The following is a 20063-nucleotide window of genomic DNA, read 5'->3' as shown; positions in this document are numbered from 1 at the left end:
TCACAGGAAATTTGGCCATCAAAACCACAAGGATTCTTGCCTGGGAAGTTAACCAGGTGTAGTGAGAGCTTATACTATATGGAAAATGGAGGTAGGCATAAAGAGACTCTACTTATAAATAGACTCTGAAAGTAGGCATTGATCTTATTGATGGAATAAGGAAGAATATCACAGAAGGGTACCATGGCAGAGATACATGACAAATACATGAAATATCCCTAATCTTTGGAGAAGGGATATTGTTTTTCTCCTGTTTTCTGAATGAACATTAGGGGAGCAATAGGGACTGAGAAAATTATACTGTATACTTTATCAGGAAAAAAGAAGAATAGGATGAAAAGACAAACTATTTAATAGGGGTTATAATGGTAGGGTAAAGGGCAATGGCTTCCAACTGAAAGAGAGAAGATTTAGATTGTATATTAGGAACTTAACTGTGAGGATGGTGAGGAACTGAAACAGGTTTCCCAGAGAGGTGGTGGATGTCCCATCCCTAAAAACGTTCTAAACCATTTTGGATGGGGCTCTGAGCAAGGTGAAGGTGTCGCTGCTCATTGCAGAGGGGCTGGAACTAAATAATCTTTAAAGGTGCCTTCCAACCCAAACTATTCTGTGATTCTCTGATTATATAATAAGAGTTTCAGGAACTTGTGTGTCTAGGAAGCACTATGTCCTGAAGATGATATATTTGTTAAATTTAGATATTGTTTGGCTGTGAGGATCTAAATGATAATTAAATTAGGGACATCAACCATGCTAAGGTTCACAGTTAGTGAAGAAGAACACAGTGAAAAGGTATGTGGTGGAAAAATCTGTCATTCAGTCAAACTAAATTTAATTGGTAGGTCATTCACAAAGGTGTCAGATTAAAAGCTTATTTAGGGCAAAAGGAGCCAGGGGAGAAATATATTGGTAGATCTATGAATCTTCAACAAAGAGATGACAAGGGAGTTTTTGGTTGTGGGTAAAATTACACAGAGCTAAAAGCCCACAATGTCTTTACCAAGAACTGGAGGATCCTCCAGAGGATGTGTTAAAGAAATGATTAGAGAAGCAGCCAAGGAAAGCCAGACCTGACAAATCCCAGAGATATTTCAAGGACAGCAGAAGCAGAGAGGCCAAGAGAAGTTACGGTTATAGCAGTGAGTCTGAGATCTGGCAACACAGATACCATTAGATGTTGTGGAAAGAATGGTTTCATTTAAGGGCAGAGGAGGAAAGCCAGATTGGAAAAGCTCTAGGAAGAAAAAGTGTAAACAGCACATTCAGAAAGTTTAGAGATGAAAGAGAGACTGCAGATGGGCCAGTAGCTAGAGATGGAAGGAGTCAAAAGTGTTTTATTTATGATGTGAGAGACTTAACATATGGTATAGCAAGTAGAATAGACTAGAAACAGTGAAAACAACAAAGAGGAGACCAAGAGGTTAAGAACAGAAATAAGGTAGGGGAAGAGAATGGGCACATGGTAGATGAAGAATTAGAAAGAGAAAGGGTAACAGGATGCAAACAGAAAAGAACACAGGAAGCATGTCCGTGTCTTTGACCATGAAGAAGGAAAAATTTTCATGGAAGAAGGGAGGGAGGGAAAGAGGGAGAAGGTTGAACTTGCTAAGACCTAATGCCAAGAGAAAAAAAGGAGAGGTTAAGCAAAGACTTAGAGGTGGTGAGGAGATGGACAAAACTGAAGGATTTAAGGCAACTAGACTGAGCAGAGCTGAAAAATTAGAGTTGAGTGGTAATGAGGTGAGTATAAAATGCTTTTTTAAATGCAGTAAAAATTATGCTTTTCATATTCACTAGTTTCAAACCTCTCTTTTCAGATTTAGAAAGGCCCATATCAGAAGGGCCATCCTTCAGGACAGGATGGATTCTTCATAATAGTTTCCAAACAGAATTAAAAAACTTGTTAATTTGCATTGCTATATGAGGATAAGCAGTCACAAAATCACAGAAAAGTCTGAAATTAGCACAGGTAGTTTTATGACATGCATACTTCAGTCTCTGAGTTATTTTGTGTAAGCTTAGCCTGAACGATGGCAATAGACACATTTCCAGTAAAATATTTCCAGTTGAATACGGTGTTATTTCCCCACATGGAAGATACAGCCCTCTCTTTCCATAGCACAGTGTTCCTTAGTGCGGTCTGAGAGTCCTACAGAGCACACGTGCAGCAGCTGCAAGGCTAATGCAAATCACAGCAGGCAGAGACCAGGACTGTAGAGCAAGATACAGACACCATTAGCCATGTTGGCTTCATTATGAACCAGATCAGGAAACCAATCCAGGTTAAAACTAACTCAGCAGAAGGTTTATTTTTAAACTGATTCATTTCCCCATCATCTTCATTGACTAGGTGCACAAAGGCTTGTGCTTGTAGAGGAGAGCAGATGGATGAGTAGTTGCAGAAGGGAAGAGAGGGTAGTCTTCCTTTAGGGTAGTCTTGGCATTTTTTGTCTCTCTTCAAGGACTAAACTACCTTGCAGACAGGGAATGAATAACTACCTGATTTTAGTCCAGTCCTAAATGAATAAAATTATGTTGTACATAAGTTTTCCAACTTCTGCAAACTACACTAGACTCTCATCGTGTGACATCTTAGACTTATTCCCTGCACCAGATGAGACAGTTTGTACCTGGCACAAGTGAAAGTGAACCCAAGTTTCTTAAATAGCTTATGCTTACAGTCAGCCAATTATTTTTTAAAAATTGCCCTTCATTTCCTTAGTTTGCTTACAGTGCTCTTTCTTGTAAGTCCTCAAATAATTCCTCTCCTTACTCAAAATGCTGTCCACCCTTCCCAAACTTAGATTGCAACCATGCCCTCTTGCCTAAGTGGCAATATTGTTTCTCTCCATTGGAGAGGTGACCTTACAACAAACACAAAGGCACTCAGGAACAAACACAATTTCATCTGGTCTGCTGTACAAAAGCTCTCCTGTATCCCATCTCATCTATCATTTCTTCTTTCCAAGTATCTGCTCCCTACTGAATTATCTGAATTTATAAGCTATTGGTTAGCCCTTGTTTGTAGGGAAAGTAGGAATCAAAAATGATCATTTAACTCATGCTTTCCAGCATGTTTGGGGTCAAAAGTTGTTCTAACTCCTTGCCAGTGAGAACAGACAGTGGGGACTGTTAGCACGCACACAGTCGGCACCACTGGAGAACGTTGTCTGAAATGTCCTTCCTTAGAGAGTCCTTTGGAGAAGCACTGAATCTGCTAATTCAGCAAATTCTGCATGGCCCACAGAAACACACTGCTTTGAATTTGAAACCATCTCAGAGCCAGGGTGCAATTGAAGAGGCAGAAAGAACATGTGCTCTGTAGTTTCCAGGACCTAGTGGTCTGAATGGTTTGAACAAGGGCTAAAACCAGTTCTGCCGCTTCCTAAACATACCCAGATTAAATGTCTCTCCTTTTTTTTTTTTTTTTTTTTTTTAAATCTAATCAACACTGAATTGTTTACATCAACAATAATACCTACAGAGTAAGGATTGTGAGAAAGACTTGTTTGGTAATTTAGTGGACAGGGAAGGTGCTTACCAAGAGCTTCTAGGTTCAAGATCTAACCATTTGTCTGGTGCGCCTTCTTGGATGGCACCTTTTCTCTAAATCATTTCCTCAGAAAATAAAAATAGGATGATGTAGTTTTTGCTCTGATTTCTGACAAAATAAGTGTTGGAATCTCTAAATCTTTCACATACACACACACACACACACACACACACACACACACACACACACACAAAAAAAAGGTACTAATTGTGTTTTAGCAAGTCCTGCCTGGAGCCTTCAGTGTGGAACATGGTTGGAAAATGTTGGCCTGTAAATTGTGTCTGCTTCATGAATGACACAAAGTCTATCCAACAGATGAGCATTGTAGACTTCAATTATTCCTGATCTGGACTTTTTCTAACCTGTTTTATAAAGCTTTTAAAATGAGATAATCTTGCAATTTCAGAAATTTCATGTGAAATGTCTTAATTGTCACATGAGAAATGGCTTTGACTCCTCATGCTTCTTACAGATCTTGTCTCCCTTTTCCGCTTGCTGCTCCAAAACACCCAATGAATTCTCTTTCTCAATGAATTCTCAACATACACATTGACAATAACTATTTTCAGACTGTGGAGAGCAGACATATGGGCCTGGATGGCCCTTTTCTTAAAAAAGACTGCAGGGAAATGGCCCTCTGGTTCATGAAATTAATGAACAGGCAGAATGATTTGTGAAAAACAACTGTTTTATAGGACCACCACCTGCAGTATGGGCTGGATCCCACAATGTGGAAGAAATCCAGAATATTTCAGATTAATTTCTTGACATTTCAACCTTATACTGCACCCCATCCACCAATACAGAACATATTCAAGATTAACAAAGATACTTCTGGCGACACACTGCAGCCATGGGAAATTGGAACACAAGTCATGCCATATCTACTGACAGCTAATAAAGTACTCCACAGCACTGCAAAAGATGTATTTTCTATGCCTGAAGATCATGTAGCTTGGTCTGGTTTTTACTAAATAGTGCTGAACTTTTGGCTGTTTATTCCCAGCCCTGTGATGTAAGCTGGCCTCCCTGGAAGCCAGACTCCAAGTGCGGCAACCATTCTGTACACACACACTGCATGGAAAGAGTTACCCAGTAATAAAAAACATATGAAGCTCTGAGATCAGTTCCCCTTTCTCCCTCCCCAGGTGTTCCTTTGTGGTTGTGATTTGTGCACAAGCCTATAGAAAACGCTGCATATACAGGCCAAAACATACAAAGATTTGAGACTCCCAACCCCTAGTTAAGCATCTTACTTTGGGTTTCTAAAAAAGAATAAGGAACCTAAATACCTTTGTAGGTCTGGCCTGCAGGGTCCAGTTTGAATAGTGGGAGAGGAATGGAGTGAGGTTTCATATTGCTGTTCACTGGCCAACAAGCACCCTACACTTTCAACCCAGATGGTTTCTGGAATCACTTGGCATTCAGCTAACTGTGTTTTTATTACACTAATGTATTCATTTGTTTCATATATAATTAACATTTTAACACTCACAAAATTGGCTGTTAGTTTTGCATCCATTGTGTTTCAGAACTTCTTCTATCCCAAGACACTCTTTAAAATATTTCACACAGCAGCATTATCACAGAATGCCTTTTAAAAAACTTTCTCTTACACTCTATATTTTTTCTTTTGCATAACAAAACAAACACAGGCACTAGATCTTTAACTGATGGTAGAGTTTGTCCTTATTCCACTGAAAGCAGTGTAGTTACACTGTTATACACCAGGTTTGAAGCCACTCAATCTACAATTACACATACTTTTCTGAGGTAAGCAGTTTGCTGAATCAGAAACGGATCTGAGAATTAAGACTATTTGCAATATCTTGGAAATTCTATCCCGAAGTCCTTACTCAGAACTTCATTTCCATAGGAGCTTTATAAAAATATTTTTCATATTTTTTTCCTTCTCATATCAATACATCCATGACACTTGCAATTCCTTCACATTCGTGTCACAAGTATATTTTGTGAGAGTGCTATTCAACCTTACAAAAGCTGTGGTATTTTTCATCATAAAAATGTCATAAAGACCCAGTAGCCTTACAGGCTCCTATAAGAACTGCTTCCCTATTTTGTTAGCAAGCAGCATACAGTTACTTTTTTCAACTCTGTGTATATATAGCTTATTTTCTTACTTTGTTTATGGAAGACTCACATGGGCAAAATCCACCACTTCCTAAAACTGCAGTATATCATCTCACCTACTCTTTCTTTAATCACTGGAATAGGTCTGTCAAGCAAAGGAAGCAGAACTGGCTTTCTGACATTCTTTTCCTATAAGTCCATGCAAAGCATGTTGGTTTGGTTTTTTCCCCTTGTGGTTCCTGTCAGAACCTGTGCATCAGATGTGGAACTCCTTGTTGCATGACTGTGTGCATGATAAAAGTCTACAGGTATCAAAGAGGAAACCAGACACCATAAGGAGATTTAAATCCACCGTGGGCTGCTAAACACAAAGGAATACTTGAGCCAACCTGGTCATTGAAGATTGGAAGAGTGTGTTGGAAAAAGATTATTTTAAATATTGTCTAGTTTTATTCTCTTCCTGAGTACCTATTATTTACCATTGCAGGGGGAAAGATAGAGAACTCAATGGAGCTTTGGCCTGACTCTGAAAAGATCAATCCTATCATATGCACTGGGTATTTAATAACGTATACTGATATTCCTAGGAGCCAAATCTAAGCTACACAGCCAGTAAGACGGACAATGTCTTTTCCCTTTTCCAGATTCTATTCCCCATAAATTCTCAGAACAATCCCTGATTGTTAGCTAGAACTTTGAATAGTTAAATTTGAGATTAAATTTACAGGTCTTTGATGATTTGAACCCACATATCACATTTCTTCCTTAGCCTGTTCTTTATTTGGTCTATTTTCTTATCCTTTCATCGAACTGTTCTTTATCAATGTCTTTCAATTTTCTTATTTAGCTTTTATAGATACTTCCCAGGTTCTCCTTTTAAAAATTCTTATTCCACTTTAGTTATTTCTCCCTTGATTCCTACAGATTTATACCATTTTCTACATTTGTCCTATCTCATACTCCTTTCTGACCTTCTGGTCTTTTAAGTCCTCTTAATGCATTCAGTTTTGTATCTTTATGTATTTCCTAGCTTAGTTTTGGAAATTATTTCCTATTTTATTTGTCTTTGAAACCACAGAACAATCATTACTACCTTTTAGGTTAATTAGAATTTTTCTAATTGATTTCAGGGAGTAATAATAATGGCCAGTCTTCGCGAGCAAAGATCCAGGGAAGGTCTTTACACCTTCCAGCCTGCGCATTGGATTTTTTAGGTGAGACACAGTGTGCGCAGAACTGAGCCCACCCTTTAATCCTAAGGTTCATCTGCCGGGGCCAAGCGAGCTTGGATGGTGGCAGCAAGGTCCTTAGGACGTAGGTGGGTTGCCTTTTAAGGGCTAACGAGCTCCATCTGCCTGGGAGTAGGAACAGAGTTTTCCTTTGTCCTTACACATGTATCTTGTGTGCCTGTCTACAGAACCTAAGTTCACCTTGTGGGGAGCAAGAGTGAACCTTTGTTTTTAGGGATCAGGATCATGGCTGGCACAGAGCCTCAGCTCACCCTAACCAGCACAGTCACTGACAGAACCATCTATCTGCCAACATCTCAAAAGATTTTTATTCACAAACTGCCTTATAGCAACCTTATGTTTCAGCAATGCTATACTAGGTCACCAGCAAATAGTTGGGTTCTATGCCTATTTTAAAACTTCCCCCTATACCCCCTTGTTGCAGTACAAAATGTACCTGACAGACACAAGAGTTATTCATAGAGAAGAAGTCACAAATTAATTTAAATTCAAAGCATAATAGTTTGAGTGTAAGCAGATGTCAGCCATTATGTGGCTGCATAAAAATTTATAACACAATTGTTCATAAGTACATTGGAAAATAAGTGTGTCCCTCTTTATCAGGTCAATGGCATTCTATGAAAAGATTAGTGTTTGCAAAGCCTGGATAAAAGGTGCACTCTTATTGGTTCTGTGTACTATGCTCATATGTATCTATAAGTGATGCAAGATACTTGAAAGAATAGGTGATTTAGATTCCAATCCTAAGAACAGTTAAGCATGGGAGTACTGTCTCTAACACGCTTGGCATATCAAGGTCATAGTGAAAAAAAGTCAAATTAAATCCTGAGACATTTAAAAAGCTTAGGGAAAAAGATGAATGCAGAATTTTATGATTTTAAATTACCATATATTACTTGCTATACTTTTTTGTATTGCAGCGTAACTAGATGTCCATGATAAAAAAAAATCTTAATTAAAGTTTTTCAATTATTATTTATTTGTATTATGGTAACATTTAAGTAACCCCTCTGTTCAGTGATCAGTGTCTTCTTGTGATTGACACTACTCAAACAGAGAAGCTTCCTACTAACTATAGTCACTTTTTACCCTACTTGCTCTTATTGGCCCCATGAAAAACTGGCTGAAGAAAGGAAGAGAGCCACTCTACTAATTTCAAAAGTATCTAAAAGCTCTAACTCAAGACTAGGCAAATCTTCTAGGCTACCCTTTTAGATGATGGAGGAGACAGGAAACTTGGTGTGGTGTCTGGGGTGAATTGACCAAAGCATCTTTTCCCTCATGTGCATGGACAAGGGGAATCTGGGCAAAGTGCTCCCCTGGGCTGCCCTGGGCAGGGGTCTGAGCAGTGCTGAGAATCCTGGGTGCTCCTGGTGCCTGGCCAGAACAAATCCAGCATTCAGCCAAGATTTGCTATGCTATTTTCAAGGCAGAAACCCAAACCAAAGGTTTGAATCAGACATGTTCAATGTTTTGTGTTTCTAATTAAAGTTTACAGTTTTTATGTTTTGTTTCCAGTGTTTATTTTTAGCTAGATGATGGCTCCTTTTATTATGAAAGGAGATAATTTTCCTTAATGTTTTTTTAATTCTGAGGACAAACACAAAAGGAGGTTTCAGTAGAGCTTTGTGTTCTTGGTGAGCGTGGGAGACTGTTGGGTCATGGTGCTCTTCACAAATAATTTTCAGTGTCACCAAGTGTTGGCCAACATGCAGTGAGGGAAGAGAGACATTTACAGCACTAGTGTGACTTGTTCCACGTTAAATATGAGGGCCTATCCCTGTTATTTTAAAGTCAAAAAAATTATTGTCACTTACAGAGAAGTCCTGTGACCCAATCAAGTACATTTGGGATATTTTTATCTCATGATTCATGTAAACCTTTCAAAGATTTTGTCTCCTTCAGACATGAAGTTGGTCTAAACTATTGAAGTGAATCAGATTTTTTTCCATCGACTGTAGCAGGAGATGAGTCAGTCCTGAGAACTAGTTGTTGTATCCTTGAGGTTTCCCAAAGCATACTTTCAAATACTTTAGTTAATGAAAATAAATTAACAGAATCTAAAATTCCTTACTAGAGGCAATGATGTCAATCAAAGGTGATTCATAGCTACTACTACTTTGGAACTACCTCTATTGCTTTTACATTCTGCTAATCCTGTTGGTCCATTTTCATGTTGCTAGTGAGTTCAGAAGTTGAGTCTGAATCAACTTGTTGGAAGACACATTGGTAATATTTATACAAACTCATGATGCTCTGCCTGGCTGCCTTGTGAGCTGAAATGATATTTCTAACACCCATAATGTTCTGTTACCCATATATCTACATCATATATCTTTGCTTTCTGAGCTATTTATCAATCTCCAAATGCATCTGGGGATGTGTCCTGTGTATTCTCAATGCTGTTTATTCCCTAACAGTGCCTGTTTCAACTTTTTATTTTTTTATTAGAACTATGAAATAAAGGATTGGAAATCTTGGAAAGGACCTGTATGTGTACAAATCCCTTCTGACCCTGAAGTGTCTGTGAAACAGCATGGCAGTCTTCCTAGAATAGAAGTATGGAACAAACATGAAAAATGGAAAGCAGTGCTTTAGAGGATGTATCCCTTTTGTTAGCACATAACCTTTTTTTTCTATAATTTGTTTAAAACATCCTCAAGCATGCAATTAAACCTTCAAGCATGCAATTAAATTATTTGACACTTATATTTACTTTTAAAATTATGTTTGCATAATTTCCATACATAATTGTTTTAAATCAGTTCATTAAACTCTTTATTGTGCGTGGCTTAAATTATTTCTAATCTGTAGCTCAGCCACATCAGAATCAATATGAAATACCTTCTGCTTTCATCTCTACCCACAGTAGGAAAAAACTCTTTTGATTACAGCATTGAAGTAAGAAGAGAGATGATTTCAATAATTGAAAGCATCAAAACTGGAAGGTAGAGCATTAAAAATTTTCTGGTATATTCTAGAGGCATCTAAATGTGTTACCTAATCTTTCTGTGCACGGTGCTTCGAAGAGATAAATGGTATTCAACCTCTTTGGAGGTTTCAGTGTCTCACTGATGCTTGTGATTTCCAGAATGGTACTTTTTTTTTTTCCCCACTGACAGTGATGAGAATCACTACAAGAGGTCAGATACTTCTGAAGTTGAATATGCAACTGAGTGAAACCTTTTTAGTTTAACATGATACTGCTGTACTTGAGATTTATATTTATGAGCAAACAACTTTTCATTAACTTAATCCACAATTATTACATTGTCTTACACTTTGTCAAGACTGCATATTCTTCTGCATTTATGCAAAAGCTGGTGCATCCTCAAAGTTCTAACCACTGACTGCAATGCACTTTTTGTATTATCATATTCCTGTTGCAATTTCTTTCTCTTATGGAAAAATATTATCCAGACAACTGATTTTTCCTCTTTCAACTGCGGAACAACAATCACTGGATATTTGTGTATTTGTACAGGTAGAGGTATCAGTGAGCATAGAGAAAAACTTTTTCAATTAATCATTGCCTTTACATTTAAAAAAGTTATTAGATTGTTGACTATATACAGATTTTTTCTTATTTTTCTGTGAAAGAACTTCAGAAAACCAAATGGTTTTAAATTACTGTCATGAGAGGACTTTTACTTTTAAAACAGTCATCATATATTTTTCTATAATTTTATATTTCTTAAAAAAATTTTCTGACTTTATTTCTTAGTAGCTATTCTGGAGTTCCTATTATAATTTTGTAATGAGTGATTAAAATACTTCTTTGCTTTAGCTATAGCAAATTTTGGACAATTATTGTGCTTTTTCTTGGTACTTAAAAATAATTTTTTGAGCAAATGAAATACAAAATTCATATTAATTAGTTAACTTTTACTTATTTAAATAATTTTTCTACTCTATATTACGTGCGCGTTGGGTTTGGAATCCAAAATATTTGCCTATACACTCATGTCGTTTATGCAGTTAAAAGAATAAATAAAATGAAATAAAACAATCTTTGAGCAATTGAAGCCTGGGCATCCTAGCTGCAATTCCTTCCAGAAAGACTGCAGCTATTTTGCAAGTGTGTTTCCCACCTTCTGCATTTTAACAGTATCTGAAATCTTTGCCATGCAAATTATTAAAAAGTATGGGGAATCCTTGGTTTTGAATATGCCATATAAATGCAAATTGGTATTGCTTGAGCTCAATTACACATGCCTTTCTTTTCAGACAGCACTCAGGCAAATGAAGACACCCTTGGCAAAGAGGTTTTAGATTCACTCATCAAATCTCCCCTTGAGAATCAAATCCTGTCATATTTGCATTAATCACTATCAGTACTTGGTTCTTTTTCTCTCTTTTACCAAATACAAAAGAAAAAGTCCTCCAACAGTGATCTCAGTGTTGGAGCTGATGGGTGACCACTTCAATTTTTTGAGACAGATCTTTTATTTCCTTCAGAGGGCTTCAAGGCTTCAACCTGTCCTGCCTAAAACCCAGAGAAAACCTCTTTGTAGTACCTCCCACTTAACTGGGAAGCTTTCTTTTCTGCAGCCCCACCACTAGCTCAGAAAGTGTTGGCATATTGCACATCCCAATCCTGCATGCTACCCCTCAAAAGTGCGATAAACTTAGCAGCATTCGTAGGTACTAAATATTTACAGAACAGTTAATGAAATGTGTCCAGAAACATTCTTTAAAACTCTTTACCTGAGTCATACATGAAAATTAAAGGCCTGTGTTAATAAAATTCCTTTTTTTTTTTTTTTTAACAGGAAAATTTTAAAATTAAGATAAATGGACCATTTCTTATTTCAGGTTTGCAAGACAGTGAGATCTTCAAATAACCCAAAAGACAACACTATTTTTGAAGGAAGTTTTGTGGATTGGTCTTACTCAAAGATTGGATTTGTTTTGATTGAATTCTACAGTGAAAACACAGATCAATTAAAAGTTTCATTATTTAGTGTCTCTTTCACCGGTTTGTTGACTGAGCCTTTCTTGTATTCTGGCAAGTAACTGATGAATTTTGTAATATTTCTTTGAAATAAGGAATGAATGGTCTCCCTGTCTGGATGCACCAAAATTTTGGCCTTGACACAACAAACAGTAGCCATAACAAAGAGAAAGGTCAAGTAAGATATTGCATTCAACCTATCCAGCTCATTTCAGAGACACGTCTAAACTCGCTAAATACCCCTGCAGCACAATTTTCTGGACTAAAATGCAACTATAAATGATCTACAGACTGAGACTCACTCAGATTTCTACAACAGAAGCTTTGTACCTTCATTCAGCTGTAGCTCTTTAATCATGTCTTTTTTTAAAAAGTTAAATTTAAAAGCAATAAAACGCAAATTAAATAAAACTAAATTTTATACTATGCTGTTTGCCTGGCAAATCTTCTGAAAGAAATATTTGAAAGTTTACCAAATAGATCAAGTAATGATATTTTCCAGACTCTGGTTTTATCATCATGTAGTTTAAGCAATGATAGATGGCTTTCAGCCATTATTGGTCAGATAAGTACCAGTAAAAGGACTGGAGGATTGTGGTGGTGATATTTCTGCTCTTGGTTTAGTTCTAGTGTAAGTTGATCTGTATATCTTGTAATGGTTTTCGGTTGTTGAAGCAATGCTCCATTTGTTCTCTTTGTATTGGTAAACAGATGCATTCAAATCTTCCCCTAAACACAGAGGAATTGAAGACTGTATCTCAGGGCAAAATGAAGCCCATGTGACTTTAGAAATTAACTTGTACATTTCTTGACATTAAAGAACACACATTTTATATTTTTTCATAAAAACATTTTGAAAACAGCATGAGACATATTAAAGTTGCAGATGTGCCAAAGAAAAGAGACTTGGACTTTGTGTGTGTCCTTTGCACATGCAATGTAGGATTTCCCTTTGAATTTTTCCAAGCCCCACATTAAAAAGTAGAATAATCTGTGATGATACTTAATAATTTTAACAGACATTACCGTTATTTGACAGTCTTCCATAGAACACATAGATGTAGCTATTTTTTTTCAGAAATTTTAGTATTTATGCTACAGCTATTTGAGTTAATAATAAGAAGAACAGAACGATACTAGTACATAAGTCCTCATCCTGCTCCAAAAAGAACGAATGCCTTGGGTGTGATTCCAAATATACCTCTCTCTTGGGTTTCTCTTGCATTAACTTAAATTACAATGAACCATAATAGTGCATATTTTCTCTAGAACTTGGCTGTGCCTCAGGTCTCTCTGATGGCTTCTTCTCTACTCTGCTTCCTAACCCACTAATGCTACTGAAATCCCTTTACTCTGGCATTGAAGTCAGGTGTCAGTGAAGAGTTAATTTTGCAAACATGTTCAGATATGAGTTTTATTAATCAAGCAAGATCCTCTAAGCAGATACTCTAGAAGTGAAGATATTCTTGAAGTTCTGGTTCCTTCTTCAATAAATGAAAGCAAGACACACAAAAAAGACAATTGCATTTTAGACATTGCATGTTATATCTGGTTATAGAGAAAGTATTCTGCCAGTTGGCTGTTTAAACTCTGAAATGATAACATTATGCTAGATTTTTGTAATGCTGAATTTAAATTCAAATTCTAGTGCTGATCTGGTTTCATACCAATCTAAATGTATTCCAGAAACAGTGTTTCCACACCCATTTTCTATGGCTATAAATGGTGAATATCCATATTAAAACAAGAAGAAATGATCCTTCCAGGAAGCAACAATGGGATGTACAGGAGCAATTTGCTGTGTTCTAACATCTTCCATTATTGTCAGGAGCAAAGCTCCAGATCTGTGTTTACAACGAATTATTATGGTATATGTCACAGTATTTCCAAGAATCTCATCAATTTAGAGATTGTTTTGAAGGAGATATTATTTAGTGTCTTTTGGAGCCAGACTAATTAACTGCCTTAGTATTCAAACTTTGTTTTTAAAAATCTGAGCTCATATTTATAGGAGAGAGACATATGAACTAGTATTGCAATGCCGCTCCCTGGAAACATTAAGTCATCCCTGCAGATTAAATCTTCTAAAATATAAAGCCTATTGTAGTAGATCCTGACCTGCAACATTATTCTTTCTCAGGGTGGGGAAAATGCAAAAGTATAATTAGTTTATCTTCTTTAATGAGTAAGTAAAGAATGTATTGTAAAGTTTTTTTTCTTTCTGCCCAGAAAACAATAATTCCTTAAAAAAGAAAAAGAAAAAGTGGGAGGAAAAAAGGAAAGAAGGGGTTGGGGGGGGAATAGAAAAAGGAAAAGAAGGAAGAGAAACTGACTTTCCTACATTAAAGAGAAATCAACTTTACTGCATTAATTAGACCAATGCTTAAATGTGTGGATAAAATTCAGATTAAGAATTATTGAAAATCAAGGTAAACATTTGCTCAGGCTCATAACACTCTTCAAAAATTATATTCTTGCTGAAATTTACTGTTATTTCTGTTCTTCATTTGATTTCACTCAGAGGTCTAGGAAAACTGATTTCATATTAAATGCAGATGCAAGTCATCTACAAAGTGTGCGAATGCATGTTTGCATTTTGCAAAAGTAATAAAAGGGGGTGGATGAAGCTTTGGTTCCTAATATTGTTTACATTGTAACACAGATATGATCAATTTGAATATTCTATTTATGTATTTGAAAGTAGCATTAAATACTAGAATAGGTGGAAACTCTCTCTTAACTATAGTTACATTATTACCAATAATTCAGAAAGTGTGCTCTTCTAGTACAGTTTTAGACCTTTTTTATACATTCACAGTGTTACGAAAAGCTATTTTACTGGGACTCATTCAGCTTATGAAACACACTAAGGAAGAGCTCAGTGGAGTCAGGGAACCCAGTCATGTCTTCAGCAGAAGGTTTCCCGCAGTGAATCCTGCGACACCCATCCTGCCTTGAACACAGCTCGCAGCGACAACGTGGCTGGGCTGCCAGCACACTGCCCTGTACCCAGCTGCAGGATCAAAGCCCACTGCTGTTGGACTCAGCCTTCACAAGACTCGGTCTTCTGGCACTGGGGGTGAGCGCTGCCATCCTTACGGGCAAGGAAAACCGAGCTGGGAGAAGGTTGGTTTATTTGCATACGGCCACACAGTAAGTCGGTGATAGAGCAGTGCAGGAGCTGGGGAGCCGCTGGCCAGGGAGCGGCCACGAGCACACCGTGTTGCTGTAGTGGTCAGGCCACGCGCCAGTACAAGCCGAGACATTCTAGGATAAATTGGCAGTACGCGCTCCGCAAAGTTTTCCTCCATTTCTTTTATTATGTAGTGAGTGATACATCAAAATCCCCTGTCTTAAGAGGGTATAGAATAGCCATACACGTTCACTGAAAATTTATATCATCGAATGCCAGCCTGAAGAAATGAAAGCTGGAACAAAAAAATTATTAAAGTAACAAGATTAATTAACATTTTGTCACATTTTTAAGCATTTCAAATGTGTAAAATATATTTACATAAACAATGCTAAAACGCTCAAAAAACCATTTAACTGATAGGTGGGATAGCAAAGAAAATTATATTTTTAAAAAATCCACATGGAGAAGGAAAAGAGTAGAGGAATTTTTGCATGGTCCTTAGCTTGCAGGATGAAAACAATTCATTGATATCTATTCCACGTGTTAGCATCTGGCCCTCAGGGAGGCAACATGACTGTTCAACTTGAAGAAAACAGGATTTAAAAAAAAAAAAGTACTTGAAAAATTTCCCCGGAAAATCTGCTTAATGCTGGCAATATTAAGTCATGGGCATAGCTCTGTGACCTGGGACTCTTGAAGCACTGAGCAAAAACTTGAAACTGGGCCTCTGGGTCCCTGGTGACAAAGTCAGTGTAATGTTGCAGGAATGTTCATGTTTTTTGACACAGGGAACACTTCAGCAGTTGATCCCTGCTCCTTTTCTCTCCCCATTCTTCTTTCCTTTGCAGAAATGTCATTTATTTAATTAGAATAAATGGGCTATGCTAAGTATTTGAACCAAATCTGGGATGTAGCAATATTTGGATGTGCCCTCAACCACAAACTCAGCATGCCCGTGCCTCTACAAATGTTGACTTTGGACTCTTGAGAACCCAAGCACAACTGGGGCACTTGGGGCAGGACAACTGGATAAGAAGAAGAAATTTGTGGGCCAAGGAACTTGACCAAATATTGTGTTCCAAAAGGCAGTTCTGTACACAAAGAATAAGGGGAGCAATACTTTATTCAAGTGGCTCAACAAAAAACAGATGGTGAGATTTCAACAGAGCAAAGGACTGATGGGCAGTTAAAGCAGACAGACACTCTGAGAAGACTAAGACCCCAAAACTGATATGCTTAATACTATGATATCCTATGAGACTTAAACTTCTGAAGCTGATTTGAGTGTTTCAGTATTTAAATTGACGAGTAGTGTTTCCTCACAGGAATCTGACCTGTTTCTAAAAACAGTTTCTGGGTTTCTTAAAACAGATCCACAGGTTAGATGTTGCCTTTTGTGGTTCTGTTTGTGTGTTTGTGTGGGGTTTTTTTAATTTTCGCGTAAATATACAAGAGGAATACAGTCAACTTAAAAGCTTTCAGATTTTTCTGTGAGACCTTTCACACCTCCAGGCAAGCTTCCTACCCTAGCGGGGACCTTTTCCTCTAACATTCAGACAATTAATTCCTCTTGACTTGATGCACTATTGTTGTTTTCACATACCTGAGAATCACCTCAAAATGCCCCTAAGGCAGAAAGGAGGAAAAGTAAACTAGTGAGACATAAAGAAAAAAAATTAGAGGTACAACTTTGGTTTCTGATGACAGAAGTGATGAGATTTTTCATTTTGTCAAATTTATAACAAACTCTAAAATCATGCTTTTTGGAGACAGAACAGAACTTTAAACTATTGAGTCTAAATTTCCTTTTGCTTCTGGTAAAATGCAAGTTCTAGGCTGTAGCAGGTTTTTCTGTTTTGTTTTGCTATAATTTTATTCCCCTGGTAATCCCAGAAGCAGGACAAGAATTAATTTCAAACAAGGATCTTTATTGTTTGCATAGCTCTGTACTCTGTTTAATTACAAAAACATGTTAGTTGTTTTTTTAATTTAATTTTCTTTGAGAAAATGATGGTTCAAATTAAGGGGAAAAATGTTTTTCAAAACTCAACAGTTCTATGAAACCTTAAACTGTTTTTCTTTATGTTGTCTAAAGTTTTGAAAAAGCCCTAAATGCTACCAGTTAGGGTTTTTTGTTTTAGTTTGGTTTGGGTTGGGTTTAGGCCTTTTTAAAGGATCAGAGACACAAATCAGTCATTGATTATGGTCAACTGAGCCCAGACAAGTAACAGTGGATGAATTTTCTAATCAAACGATCATGTTACTATATGTATTTTTTGCATCCGCTGTGTGCAAAATTGTTCTGAACATGGAGGTTAACAATTATTAGTCACCAAAATTTCACTTACAGTTTAGGCTTCCATATTGCAATGAACAGTGTGTAGATTCTCACTGAAGAAGACAATCATCTGTTGAGCAAGGAAGGAAGGATTAGTCAGCTTTCTCTGAGAAATAAGAATGCAAATTAAAGTGGAAATACTTTGTGAATTTAGTTCATAGCCCTGAAAGTGAGGACATGTTCAAAAACACCAAAGATTGAGCCAAAGCTTGGCTGTCACATGAAACTTAACATTCATTGGAAGAAGGATATTGCAAGATGCATTTCTACGTGATCTACTTTGCCACTTGTTGCAGATCACTGGAAAGTCTCCTACTGGGTAGTAGTGAAAAAAAAAGCTATGAAACCCCAGAATGATCACCAAACTTTAACAGAAATTATCTGATTTGAAAATTCAGACATAAATATTTTAATTACTAATGGTCTTTTAAAACATTGTAGTCTTCCAATCATCAGGAATTAACTGCAATTTGTTACCAGCATTTTAACAGAAGAGCCAATAAGATTTTTCTCCAGTGCCTGTGCTAGTTCCATCTTTTCCAACTGTGGTACATTGAAGGAACTGAGAGATATCCAGTGGCTTAAACTGTCTTTTGCCTTCTGATGATCACAGAAAACATTCTCTTAGTATTCAGGAAGAAACAAACATTTGAATATACTATTATGTGAGCACATAAGATCTCCGTATTTTTACAGGAACATAAATGCCCAGTAAAACTCAGCTACATAGTCACCTAATATAGAGAACTCCATCAAAGTATTAAAATCAGATAAGACAGAAAATTATGTAGCTCTGAGTACTGCCCTTGGGAAATGTCTCCTATTGGGTCCCATCAGTTCATTCTAGAATTTGATTTTCATATTGCCTAGTGTGTGTTTTATATCCCAGAAATTAGTTGTCCATAGCGAGTGTAATGTACCAGAGTCCAAAGTTTAAAATTTTCCCATCAGGCACATTAGAAGGACCAAAAATTCCTGTAAGCCATGGTGTGTACAACCCATTCGTCTGTTCATTTCTATGGTGGTTTCCAAAAATATAACATTTAATAAATGAAGCAGAAATAAACTGAAGCAAATCCTGAAGGATATGCAGCACAATATCTGAGGCAGATTTTGCTAATGTGCAATTTACCATATCCAGCGATTCACTAAGCATAAATCTTTTGTACTTGAAAGTCAAGTATTCTAGAAATAAAATCTCAAATCTGTTGAAGAGAGAGGGAGTTTTCTCTTTGATTTCTAGGGTCCTGTGTTTTATTGTAGGCACATTTTCTCTTCTAAAAGCACAATTCACATGGAATTAATTGAGTGGACAAATTATATTAAATTGATGCATTGCTTGTTTCTGTCTTTAGACATGCATTGCATACTGTAGACCTGAGATGGTACCAAAGAGGGACTGATTTACATGAAAGAATTTCTTGACTTCAAAGGGTCAGTGATATAATATCAAATCTTCTATGCATACATGTTTACGATATGCAGGAAACTAACTTCACCAAATAATATCCTTGTACTGATATATTTTATTTCAGAAATTTAAATAAGCTGCACTCTATGACAGTATTTTATCATAAGGAACACTTAGGTACTTCATTTGGAAAATATCCTAAAAATAGTTGAATATCTTTTTTGTCACATCTGCCAATTAGTCTTACTGAAATATTTCTGAATTTTTTATTCCAGATACTTTAGCCAGAGAACTAAATGTGAAGGTGGGAATCTTTAAATAATTTACTCATTTTACGTATCTAAAATTTGTTTGCGTAAGTGTTTAACCAAGTAGCCTGAAGGTATAATTTCTGCTGAGCCAATATTAGTCCCTGGCTCAGCTGGGGGACTTAAATACATGTTTTTTGCAAAAATGTGAGATATGCCTGCCTGAAAAATAGGAGGATTTCTGTCAGCATCAGTTCTTGTGTCTCAAACCATATGTATTCCCAAACTCTTGTTAAAATCTGAGTTTTATGGTTAACTGTTCAAAACCCAGTGTTTGAATGATAGAGTCTATGACATGAAGAAAATTACTTCATTTCTTTTAACTTCTTTGAGCAATCTGTGAATTCTTCCATGAGTTTCCCTTTCCTTGGTGACCTGAGATGACTTAAATTAACTACAATGCACTATGTGGAAAACAGTGTCTCCAATCCGTCCTTCCCCACTTCTCACTTTTAATTTATTGGCCACCCACCCCTCTTTTTTCTTTTTGTTCTTGTCCAAATTTTCCTATTTCCAGCATATGTTTTAAGATTAAAAAACTCTTATTTGGCAGACAGTATAAACGCTGTACCTCAACAGATGTTTTTAGTGTCAGTGCAAGAAGCGGCCACACGCTGATGCGGTTCTGCTTGGCACCATTTCTTGTCTGGAGAGACTGACACTGCATGAATATATTCATTTTACTGCTGGGTTCTTTTTGTCATTTTTTTTCCTTCTTTCCCCTCTCATGACACTGTGGTAAATTTGGTGTTTCTGTGACTTGTTCCCTCTTTGCGTATGACTTTGTTTTATAAGTCATCCAAGTCTTGTTTTTGTAGACTTCAACTGACCTGAATTTACCTTTGAGCACCTCTCCCTTTCCTTTAACTGTATTACCAGGAATATGTTTTCAGGTTAACTTGTAGCCTTTACCAACTGTTTTCATGTGTCTCAGTATCACTATTTCTCTCCAAAATGTATTGCTATGCACATGCATCAAAATAGTTAGGGTAGCAGTAAGTACTATCCACAAGTTCAAC

The 20063-nt window shown here is 36.8% G+C and overlaps 1 long non-coding RNA gene across 1 annotated transcript in view; it reads right to left on the bottom strand.

Moving 5' to 3' along the window:
* Positions 1-20063, bottom strand: part of LOC126651369 (uncharacterized) — a 100568-nt gene that overhangs the window by 43594 nt on the left and 36911 nt on the right. Inside the window, exon 2 of the long non-coding RNA XR_007631659.1 lies at positions 17336-17395. This is a non-coding gene — a long non-coding RNA (uncharacterized LOC126651369). The remainder of the gene's footprint in view (positions 1-17335; positions 17396-20063) is intronic.

The sequence above is a fragment of the Myiozetetes cayanensis genome, unplaced genomic scaffold (genome assembly GCF_022539395.1).
Source record: "Myiozetetes cayanensis isolate MyiCay16 unplaced genomic scaffold, myiCay2020 scf6-25, whole genome shotgun sequence".
NCBI lineage: Eukaryota > Metazoa > Chordata > Aves > Passeriformes > Tyrannidae > Myiozetetes > Myiozetetes cayanensis.
This window is presented reverse-complemented; position numbering and strand designations above follow the sequence as displayed.